This window comes from Halichoerus grypus, chromosome 8 (assembly GCF_964656455.1).
Source record: "Halichoerus grypus chromosome 8, mHalGry1.hap1.1, whole genome shotgun sequence".
NCBI classification, from domain to species: domain Eukaryota; kingdom Metazoa; phylum Chordata; class Mammalia; order Carnivora; family Phocidae; genus Halichoerus; species Halichoerus grypus.
This window is the reverse complement of record NC_135719.1, coordinates 134514842-134527192: the sequence shown is the minus strand read 5'-3', so window position 1 is coordinate 134527192 and position 12351 is coordinate 134514842. Positions and strand designations below refer to the sequence as shown.

At 38.6% G+C, this 12351-nt stretch overlaps 2 protein-coding genes across 3 annotated transcripts in view; both read right to left on the bottom strand.

Moving 5' to 3' along the window:
* Positions 1-12351, bottom strand: part of FLRT2 (fibronectin leucine rich transmembrane protein 2) — a 94765-nt gene that overhangs the window by 56775 nt on the left and 25639 nt on the right. The gene's annotated exons all lie outside the window — the stretch shown is intronic.
* Positions 1-12351, bottom strand: part of LOC144378874 (uncharacterized) — a 57465-nt gene that overhangs the window by 25147 nt on the left and 19967 nt on the right. The window lies entirely within an intron of this gene.

Genomic DNA, 12351 nt, shown 5'->3' with positions numbered 1-12351 from the left:
TCCCAATTTACGGATGTATTTGCACACAACTTCCCCGGCCCAGCTGCTCTGGGAAGAAAAAAAAAAAAAATGACCCCTGAGCACAGGCCTCATCACATTTTTCACTTAAGGTTTTCACTTAAGGTTCCAATAGATGTGTCCTTCCTCCAAATTTCAAAGACACTGGTTGAATCATGAGAAGCTCTGTGTGACCTGTGGAAACTATTTTCATTACTTTTTAGTCACAACACAAATATTAATACTGTTTGAAAGTCCTGCACTGTATTACCCTTCATCTGGCAGAAACGGACTGTTTTCTTCATCATGACTAATTCACAAATGACCAAACTGAAAAGTATTTATGCTTGCTTCATTCCTGGGAAGCTGATACATGGAAGGGATATGTTCCCTTTTATTCATGCCAAAGATTTGATAGGACCCAATACTGACATTATTTTTCAGCCACCAGATGACATTTTCTTTTGCTGCTACTAGGCCAGGAATATAAATCCTGTGTATTCTACCATACATATTTAGATCAACTACTGGATAATACCAAATACTGCATTTTCCAAAATGCTTTCACCAAAATATAAGCAGAAATTTCCATCTTTCTTACACACACACACATTCATAGATTGGTAAGAATGTCTCCTTTAGAATTAGCCTTGCGAATTCACCAAGTGTTATCTTATGGGTTGAAAAATCAAGATGATCCCCTGGATTCCTTTACAAAACCATTTTATTCTTGGAGAGCAAAGGCTGATTTCAATCTTGAGTGGAGCAAGAATCTGCTACATTTTTCTCCCAATGAAACTTTCCCTTGTAAGTTTCTACAATCAGACCCAGTCTTCATCCACTGAATACCATCTCCCCTGACCCATGCGTGCATGGCTCATCAGGTACCTCAGTCCACAACACTGACTTTTTCCCCCTCTAACACATCTAGAAACTATTGTTGGCTCATGTGCTCTCTTTAATGCCTTCAACCAGAGGGAATTAGGCAAGTGCCAATATGAAAGTGGATCTCTATCCAATTATATCTTCCCTTGTCCTCCAGTTTCCATTGTATGAATAATCAGGATACTTCATCAGAAATCTACTAGCACAGAAGCATTTGTAAATTTCCCTCCGTTTGTGGTTTTCCTACTCTAGTTCACCTGTCAGCATGGCCTAGATTTGGCAAAGGGCAAAGACCCATCTTTCTTATTCTAATGGTTGGGAGTGGAGGAAAAATCTTACAAAAAATTGGTGCTATTCATCCTCTATTAAAAGCACTCCACAAGCAGTGAAGTTTCTGTCTGGAGGACTAACAAAGAAAGGACTTTTTTTTTCCCCCTAAGATATGGCCTGTTGGTTGGCATTTTGTAATAAATTCCATTATAGGTTCTAAACCTTCCCAAGGACCCATGGATTCAATAGGTACGAATACATCAGTGTCACGTCAAGCACATTTTCCCTCATGACTTGAAACAGCTCTTTCAATGTAGGAATCTTTTTTATGCTATTTCCAAATGTCTTTTAAGCATGACAGCCCAAAATAGCAACTTTTTAAAAAGCTAACCACCTATATTTTAAAACCAATAATCTGAGCACAAGAACTCTCAAGCATATACATCTTAATGCATCCCCATGTATATGGTTCCTGAAATGACTAGAAAATTTCAAAATAAAGAAATCTGGTCATTGGTCATGCACCTACTGGAGAGCTGGTAATATTCTTATTAATAAGATTAAGAAATTACTGGCATTCCAGATGCTGCATAATACTCGGAATAGCTCCATCAAGGTCATTATTTTTACACCCAACCCATTAAAACAACTGCAGAATCCACTTGTCTCATATTCACATTGTAACTTAAAATGAATGTGACAGATTTCTTATGAGAAAAGGAACAGCACACAAGAGATATTATGACAAAAGTTATTTTTATGACTCCATACATACTGGAGGTATTAATATCACTCTTCCTATGCAAAAACAATATATGACACCCCGGGCTGCATGTCATTTGGATCAGGAAGATTTTCATTATCCTCATCCTGCCCCTACACCACCCGCCCCACAAAAAAAAAAAAAAAAAAAAAAAACCCAGAAACAAAAAAAGAGCAGTTTTTAAAACAGGAGATTTCATTCACATTTTCCTAAGATCCCTGAAGAGAATAGAAGCAACAGAAATGGAAGCCTAGATTAAAATAAAACTCTGGGGGGGGCAGGGGGCGCCTGGCTGGCTCAGTCAGTAGAGCATGTGACTCTTGATCTTGGGTCATGAGTTCAAACCCCACATTGGGGTAGAGTGTACTTAAAAACAACAACAACAACAACAACAAAACTCTAGGGTTTCTATGGCTTTGTACCTTGACTGCTGTATATAATATCTCATCAATTCTGTTTCTATAACTGGTATAGTTCATAACTTCACTACTCTTTTCTTGCTGTCATAGGAATGGTAAGACAGAGACAAGATAAAACCAGTGGTCACATGATTAATTTCTTATCTCCTTATTATGAAATGACCAGTGTATGTTCAACAGCGTCCCATTTAATATTATATAGATTACATGCAACCCATCAGTTCAGGAGTTTGAATTCTCTTTAATATTGAGGAAGCAACATTTTAAAATCTCTAAGCCCTGATTGAATTATAAAATTAAATTGTTTACTTTTTGGTAAGGCCAGGATTGCATGTGAGAACTAACTTGTGGTTATACAGGAAATATGAGGTTGTAAATTAGTGAAACCAAAGGAAATAGATTTAAATTAGGTATTATTATACAAACTTCATACGACAAGACAGGCCACATGAAATATGGCTTAATGTATGAACTACCCCGAAGAATCAGAATAATAATCACCACTAGGACTTACACATGAATAATACCCTTCAATTTGCAAATCACTTTTAGATATAATCTCACATCTGATCACTACAAAAAATCCTTTGAAATCAGCACTATTATAATCCTTATCATATAGATGAAGAAGCTGATCTGCAGGACGATGCAGAGCTGCACAGTTTAAAAACTATTACATTAAATTACATTTGTTTCATTTGTTTCAATCATGATAGGTAGAGTCATATTTTTCTGTAATAGTGTTACCTATGACTACAAAAGACATAGAAAATGGTTTTCTATGGTCTACAAAAGACATAGAAAATGACAGAACCCTACTTTCAAATACTTTATTTTTATATTACCTATGAGTCCGATGGCACACTCAGAATACCAGCCCTTTTTGCCAAAGACAAAAATGTCTTCACACAGATCCTCCATAAACACATTTGGAGCGGCCTTGGTTGGCCCAGTGGAGATATAATGATTTAGTCTTCTAATTACCTAAATATGTTTCTAACTCAGGTTGTCAGTGATGGATACTGTTTGTTCAATTTTTTATTATCCTCTATTTCTCTAAGTTAATCCACTTGTATTAAATGAAGGAAAACAGTGTTAATTTTAACATTCCCAAACTGCTACTCACTGTGAGTTTTTAAAAAATCACTAAAATTTCTAAACGTATCCATCCAACTCAAGTAATAATACACAGTCATTGACCAAATCAATTCATGAGACATGGAAAAAAAAATGCCATTTGGCTATAATGCTCTACATGTACAGGCAGAGAAGAGTAAATGTCCAAGTGCCACTTTGGTCGTCTGCCACGTAAATACTGCAAAGAGAGCCAATGAAGAGCCCATGCCTGTCCTTTACTTCCTTTGATAAAGATCATCTTCTGGAAGAGTATCAATGCCCTGACTTCTGGCTGTCCATTAAAGTGCCACATAAAGGACTGCTTTTTTTAAGGAATTTTTTTTGTTGGTAAGATTTTTACATGTGTTAACACCCTCTCCCTTTCAACTCCAGTATCTTCATTGACATTTAGAGTCAATTATCATCTGTTAAGTTATGTACAAATAAATACCAGACATATCGATACTCTCCACCTAGGACATTTCACATTTTTTGCAAGAGAAGTCCACTCTGTTTTTGTTTCTCTTTTCTAAGATCATGTTAAGTACTGAGGTTTGGAGATTATAGAAGATCTGAACCAAGTCAGTCACAAAATGTGGGAATTGGGGTGGGGTGGCATTAAATGCATCTGCCGTTTGTTAAATAGCATAGACTCTGGAGTCAGATACAGCCAGTCCCACTCCAATTCCATCATTTTCTGTTTGTGTGGCCCTGGTGACAGAAGTAACTGCTGTGATATTATTTGGGCATGACCATGACGATTGATACTTCATAAGCCTTCTGTAATGATCCAATTGAGTAGGGCAACAGTGTCTAGAAAACTGTAATTCTCAAAAATTGATGTGCTATAGATGCTTCTGGATGTCTAATTTTATGTAAGACAAAACAGATTTAAAACACATGTATTTATTATTTATCTTTATACTTAACAGTGTGAAAACAGTCTTAGAAAAGTAAACCAAAAAGCCCTGGCTCCTCTAGTCCACACGGCTTCTCTAGGTCTCTAGGATTCAAGAGCTCTGTCCCTCCATGTAGGATTCTGTTACAACCCATTGATTTTTCCTCACAGTATAAAATTTCCTTTGTTTAATTTCATTGGGCTGTTTCCCCTGGGTCATTCTGACCAATTATGTTCCTTGTTGTTTATACTGTTCAACCATCAATAGATCTCATTTTGAAGAACATGACGCAATCATGTGATGGCATTCTTTCCTGTTATTGAACTGCTGTTGCCTGAAGAATGTCCTGAAGAACAGGAAAATAATTGATGCCCGTGAGCATCATAGTCTTTAAGACAGTTATGAAATGAATTAGAGATCTTGCATCTGAATTAAAAAAAAAAAAAAAAAAGGTAGGACAGGGGGTCAAGTTGGAACCAGCAACAACTACCTGACGAAATGCCCATCTACTCTCTCCCTCTCTCCACTACTTAATATCATCTTATCTGATCTAGAACAAGTCTATGGGTGGGTATTATGAACCTCAGTCAACAGAGAAGGAGACCACCCTGCTAGAAAATCAAATAACCTGCATTAGATCCTCAAAGCCAAAAAGTGGTAGAGATTGTAGTCAACTCCGGTTTTCTTGCTACCTGCCAGACATCCTCCCTGGGAAACACAGGGATCATTAAAGAAGTTTAACTTTTTTTTTTTTTTTTTTTTTACATAACATTCCAGTTACTTTGGGTTTGAATTTCAGAAATGTCTATGTCTATGTGAGATGAAATATCCTTTTGAAAACCTGAGTGAGTCTGATGGATTTAAAAAGCTGACCCGGTGTCCAGGGAACTTTCACAAGCAACGACACCTTTCCTCCCATGAACACTCTTCCCGCTTAGTTCTTCAGTAGCTGCCAAATATTCCATTTCAGAAACTACTTGCGTTTAGCCCAAGGCTTTACTCATAGTTTTTAAAATGTGAATACTTCCAAAAAAGTAACCTTTAGCACTGGTGGCAGTTATATTCCCCGTAGGGGAATGAGTTACCAACTCATCTGGAGATTGGTTTTATTGGTAGGAGTTTGAGGACCAGAAAAAAAATGATGACCGAAGTGTCCCATAGAAGTAAAACTGGAGAGTTCTGGAATTTTAAGGGCACTAAAAGCAGACAACAACAAAATACAACAATAACTACCACCCCCACGATTTCATGATTTTACCAAAGGCTGAGGCTGTCTAAAGAACTAATGCTTTTCAGGGCTACATTATTATACACTTTAAAATAAGGGAAATTTACCATTCTGCTTGGAAGGATTTCTGTTATGATTCTATTTTATCTCACCCCTACATTAGCATTATAAACCAGGCAGCCATTCTGCAAGTTTAATGGTTGTCAGCACTATCATCTGCTATAATAATGGAGGGAGAATTTCCACACAGGCAAGACTCATGCATCAGGATGCCTCGTTGTCTACCTGCCAGGGTTCTATGAGTGTTCGAGTCGAATCCCAGCACTCACTCTGCACAATTCACAACCTAACAGATGGCACCATCAAGCGTCGCTGGTAGTCCGTCTCTTTGAAAACGAGGGCAAAGAAATGCAGACTAAAATGAAGTCGACTAGAAGAATACATGTCCTTATTCCTTACAGTATGTTGACAATGGCTGACAAATTTCTAGCGGATATAATCTCACAGAACATGCACAGTAACGTTTTACAACAACATAAACTGAGATTGTAAGATACCTTGATAAATAGCTACTTTTCACCCCAGGCTGTGCGCTCCTCTCTCCTGATACAGGTATAGGTCCCGTCACCATCAAACAGCCAGGGGAGAATTACAGACTGCTCCAGAGATGGCTCTGGAAGCTGTGAGGAGCTGTTACAAAGTTGCATTCAAATCATGGGGTGGTGGAACACAAATGTGTTCTACAGAATGAAACATCATTTTTGGAGGCAAAAAAAAAAAAAAAAAAAATAGACACCATGCTACCAAAAGGTAATGAGAAAAAAATTTAGTCTTCTACGCACTGACAGTGAGCTGTTAACAAGGTAAAATTACCAAATATTGGTGCAATTTGGATCTTGCCTTTTCTGTTTGGGGAATTACGATAATGTGACAAGGTTATCGTTATAATTAGGAGAGTAAAGTAACGGAGTAATTGCTCTTCTGCATTTTTTCTTAGTCAAAAAGATCTTAATTGTAGGGGAAAAAAAGAGAGAAAAGAATATTCTTCATTTTTTTTTAATTTCTCACAAGCGTCACAGAATCCAAAATCAAGCAGACTAGTGACATTGCTACATATAGCATCTTCCAACTTTCTTCTTATGAGCAACTTATTTATTTATTTATTTTTTAGCTGTTACAAATTCCTTGTTACTGAGTATGGATTCTACATGTGAAGACTGTCTTCATTAGGAGGCAGTCCCTTCTTGTGTGATATCACTTTTAATTTTTACAGGTTATGGGGTTTTTCCTCCCCCATGCTTCCTGATTCCAGACTTAGTTTCAATTAATTATATGGTCACACAGCAGCACCTGCACAAATGAGGAAAATTAAATTGTTCCTCCTGGGTGGGTGTAAATCCACAGGTAGTAGACAAGTAACAATTAAAAAAAAGAAAGAAAGAAACCTACCCATCCCTGAAGTCAGAGCTAGAACAGACAAGGTCTGTCTGGCAGAAATACTTTGAAGTACGGAAAGGAGGATGCAGAATTAAGACATTTGTTTAAATTCCTGGGGGGAGAAGGGAAGTGGACCTGGCAGAGCTATGAGAAAGTCAACATTTTTGCTCAAATCCTATGGTCTTCCCGAAACAGATAAAGAGCCTTGCCAATTTTGCATGAAGTGAGACCGATCGAGACAGGCCCACTGACTCATGCTAACTCTTTATCCATCACTAGTGACTAATGATTGAGGAAAGCCACTGACCGCTGATGACGTGGGGGATCCGGGGTCCTAGATCTAACCTGGAATCCGCCATCCCCCTCACGGTGGCAAGGGCAGCGCAGACCCCGGTCCCAGCGGTGAGTCTCAGAACATCACTGGAGGGAAACTGAATCATGTGACCATATGCAAGTGATATCACTTCTGTGAGCCTCCTTTTCCTGACCTGAAAAATAATGATCCAATTCATCTAACTTGCTGAACTGCTATGAGGTAAAAAGAAAAAAATAAAAGAACTTTATAAAGGACTTTATTTATTCCATATAGATGTATATATACATAGAGTCCATACTACATATAATCTTTACTACAAGCAACTGTGGTTTGGTCCCTGACTCCTCTTCTGGGCAGTGAGAACAATGCATTAAAAAAACCATCTAAACTATTTGGAAACAAAAGAGCTCATATTCATTTTGGTGTCAATTCAGCCCCGAAGTGATTATGTACTGCTCCTGGTAGACCTCTTTCTGCTTATCTGCTTAGCTGTTCCTTCATCAAAGATCAGCTCAAAGGTCACTTCCTCCTGGAGCCTTCCCAGGGTCCCAGAGGGGAAATGAAGCTCACTTTTACTTGCTTAAGCCGCTGGATACACCCCCCTACCATCGCAGGTTATGATACTTGCTCCCTTGTCTGTCTACCTCCAAGCCATGAGCAACTTGAGACAGAGGCTGAGTCCTCTGAACCTCTGCTACCCTTGGCTGAGCACATGTTCAGAGTATATACTGATGGGGCTTGAATAACAAATTCTTCAGCAGGAGAAATTATGACCCTTATCAATGCATGAAAGTGCATGCATATGTGTAGGTAAGTACGGACCTGTGTGTATGTATGTGCTTACATGTGTATTCGCCAGCTCATATCTAGATCTAGATCTATCTTTCAAATACAGCTTCCTTGGATTAGGATACTAAACTCTTAGGAAGTCACCAGCCACCCACAGGACCCGATCCCGAGGAGACCATGGGAATAAACAGTGCCTTTATTTCAGGAAACGTTATTTCCTGAAGGTTATTATCTGCTCTTGCAATAGCAGTATAGTAGCAATTACTCTAAAGAAACATTGTGTCCGACATGCATGATACAAAAGCATTCCAAAAACAAAATGTTGATCTCTAAAGGCATCATGTAGCGGGAACTCCGGGGTGAATAAACACCTCGAAGCTGATGCTATGGTTGCTGTTCATCAGAGCAGCCCCATCTCCCCCTCTCTTTTGTGATGTGATTTTAAACTGAAAGCATTAGGTAGCAAGAAGCACTGTAATTAAAGCTTCAAACAGAAAATGATTGAAGAAACACTGAAAGAGATGTCTCCTTTGAAAGTGCATTTCAATTCTTCCCGTGTCTCCAGAAGAAAAATGCCTCTGACAGTCTATATTTTACCACTGTTTCACTTAATAATGCATATCGACATTTATCCAGGAACATCGGCCGTTGCTCTTCTTCTTATTAAAATCAGCTAAGCACCTGCCCATGACTCTGATTCTCCCCCTACACCCTCCCCACTTTGTCTCCTCTGTTTGTTCTCATTTACTTGTTTTGAAAATTAACTTTTGAAGCAAGGATAAATGTTGCAGGGTGGAAAAACAATTTCCCTGGAAAACTTGAGGATAACTCGGGAGGGAAACGAGAGCCCTTTGCCTCTTGTTCTGTTTGCAAAATGACAACTTCATCACCCACATGAAAACACATACATGTGCAGGACATATATATTCCAAGAGCAAAACGGGCACACAGAGGTTTCATTATCCTTATGCTCTGTGCTTAGAACATCCTAAGAGACACTTTTTACAGATGCCCATTACCTGCTTTACTTTCTAAAAAGGGTCCCAGATTTGTACAACCACCACTTTCTTTCTAATGTGAACTAGTGTTATACAAAAAACAGTTTTGAGAAGTGTCCTTTTGTTTCCCTTTGTTTTTATCACCTCTGGGTCTGTGGAGGTACATCACCTGGTTTATCTTCTTCTGGAAAATTGAGGTATTCTATTCATAAAACCTAATACTCATAATGTAAACTTAGAGAAGAAGTAGTGCAGGCAGATTTATTCATCACATCATTCACTACTTGGTTAGGAGCTGTGGAGGTATTACAAGACGAATATGATATGCACACTGCTCTCAAGGTAACTGCAAACTAACAATGTAGCTACCTAATTAAAAAAAAAAGCTTTACAAAAGAACCCTGTAAATTAGTCATGACTTTAGCTTCCAATTGAGTAACAGGGTCTGTGTGTTTTAAGTTTGTCACGTAGAAAACAAGAAGAGTTCACAAAGTCGTTTACTAGACGATTACAGATGGTGCAGAAATGGTGCTGGGGAAGCACTATCTAGAGCTAATCTAAATAGCTTATCCTTAACGTGCACATACTACATGCCGGGCCCCATTCGGAGCACACTGTATGTATCAGCTCATTAAACCTCCTCAACAACTTTATAAGGTAGACATTACCTCCTTGCTGTAGATAAGAAAACTAGGGCACAGAGATGTAACTTGTCTAAGGCAAGGAAGAGATGGGATTTGAACCCAAGGACTCTGGCCCCAGGACGAGCTTGACCATTTTCTACAAGTCTTTCTAGGTACATGTGCACCCCTGCACAGGAAAGCAGGTGCAACATTACTGAACATTACCGGGCTGAAAATAAGATTCTCTCCAAAGAACGTGTGGTTCTCAGACCAGGCTCCGGCTACAATTCCATTTTGAAAGCTAAAACATTTTCCCAATAGAATTTTATCCACAGCTTTTTGACACCAGTAGAGTACCACTTATAGGTAAAATTTCGGGACAGAAAGCGGGATGTTTAAGATGTAGGCAAGAGCTTGTCAAAAGGTTAAGCTAACTATCTCCAATAAAGCTCCTACCAATGAAATTACTGTGCCTTGCACATACCCCTGTATGCTTAACTTTCAACAACCCAGTGGGCATTCTCACAAACTGACAAATATTGCAGATAAAAATCTATAAAACTGTCTCTAGGATATCAGACTTTGAAGACATTTTAAATATCCAAACAGCACTACCTATTATTATTGCTTTGATTTAATTTTAAGAGAATCATCTGCATATTCCAGACAGTTTTAAGTACAAAATATCTATATTCACAAGACTGAATTTATCAGCTTAATAGTAAATTTCTTAGTTATGTGCCTTCTATCCATATTGTATTAACGTCTCACTGCTAGAAAAGAGAAACATGTATACCTCTTAACACTTATTTTCTTCCTCTAATCATTAAAAGTTCAAACAGCTATTTCTTCACCAGTTTTCAATAGTTGGTATTCTTCCCCTTTTGTTCTCTCCTTACCAGATTCATTTTTAAGATTTTCACAAAAGGAAGAAATATGTTGCCCACCTACAGCGTCTTATAGGAATCTGGGCATATTCTAACACAGTGACTAGTTCATTTCTGAAGGCACAGCAAGATTATGTGGGCTGCCAACCTCCTTTTGCCCCTTACATCAGGATCTGAATCTACTGTGACATTTGATGTGAAAAGCCTTCCATGTTTTGCCACCTGTAAACTTTCCATCACTCCCTTTTTTTTTTTAAAAATATTTTATTTATTTATTTGACAGAGAGAGAGATAGCGAGAGCAGGAACACAAGCAGGGGGAGTGGGAGAGGGAGAAGCAGGCTTCCCGCCGAACAGGGAGCCCGATGTGGGACTCGATCCCAGGACCCTGGGATCATGACCTGAGCCGAAGGCAGATGCTTAACGACTGAGCCACCCAGGCGCCCTCCATCACTCCCTTTCAATAAAGATAGCTCTTACATGAGGAGTAAAATCAAATTTCTAACTTGCAAGTGTCTAAGGACCACAATTACATTACCAGAATGATGCCTATCTCCATTAGACAGGCATTATTAGATGATGTTTTAGGTCTTTAATCCACATCAGTGCCTTCTGCAGGGTGTGATGTATACCCAGGGGGTGAGGGCGTGTGAGGCTGGCTTATGACAGGGCCTCCTGTTACCCTGCCATACAGCAAGCAACCTTCAGGGGAAAAGAACCTCAGAACCACCTTAGCAGCATCCTGTAGTGATACAGTACTGTTCTCTTAACCAGGCCAAATTAAATAATTCACAGCAGTAGCTTTCTGTTTTTACATTCAAAAAGAAATGGCTACAAACACATAACCATTCCGTGGATCAGGTTAAACACGAAACTCCTATTCACAATGCTGACTGGCCAAAAGCAATGAACTGAATTTTACAAATAATCGATCAAGTAGAAATATCACAATTTTAAGAGGGAGGGAGGGATTCTCAGCTGAGTTTATTGTCGGCTTTAATTGGAATGTCAGCTTTCAGCTAAGGACAGGTGTGGAGGATTCAAAATAGGTATTCAAGCAGCAAAGACGTAGGAACTCAGAGTCATCTGTACGCATCTGGCAAGCTTCAAAAAAAAGAAAAAATGAAAATGTTGTACATCCTGGACTGTATTTCTTAGCTGGAATAATATATCAAGAAATGAAGCACATAAGACTTCCATTCTATAGAACGGGCATTTGCAGCCTGTGACCACTCGCTGACAAATGTTTGTCTTCTGCAGTGATTTTTTTTTTCTTTGCAAGATGACAGTTTATTAAATCCCTCAAGAAGACCACTAAACTGGCACTTGGAACTTTCTGACATTTGGGACTTCAATAAATAGTTGTTGATTGCTGGTTCAATCATGCATCCTTCTTTAAATTTTTATAGAGTCCTGCAGAGCATAATGAAGCCCTTTAATACGTAAGTTAAGTGCTTTGAAAAAGAGTAAAATAAAATGTGTTCTCCTTTCTTCTATATGAGAATGGAAAGAGAAGAGAGGCTTGACTTTCTACTCCAGATGAGATTTTCTTTCCAATTTAAACCCTCAAAATCATGTTTGAAAAGTATGTGCCCTACCCTATAAGCTGAATATAAAACTGAATTTATTCTGTTTGTATAGTAATTCGGATAGCCCATGTCAAGCACACAGGCAGAACTGAGTTTCAGTGCACTCCAAAAGTCATGTTATGCTATGTCTTCAATA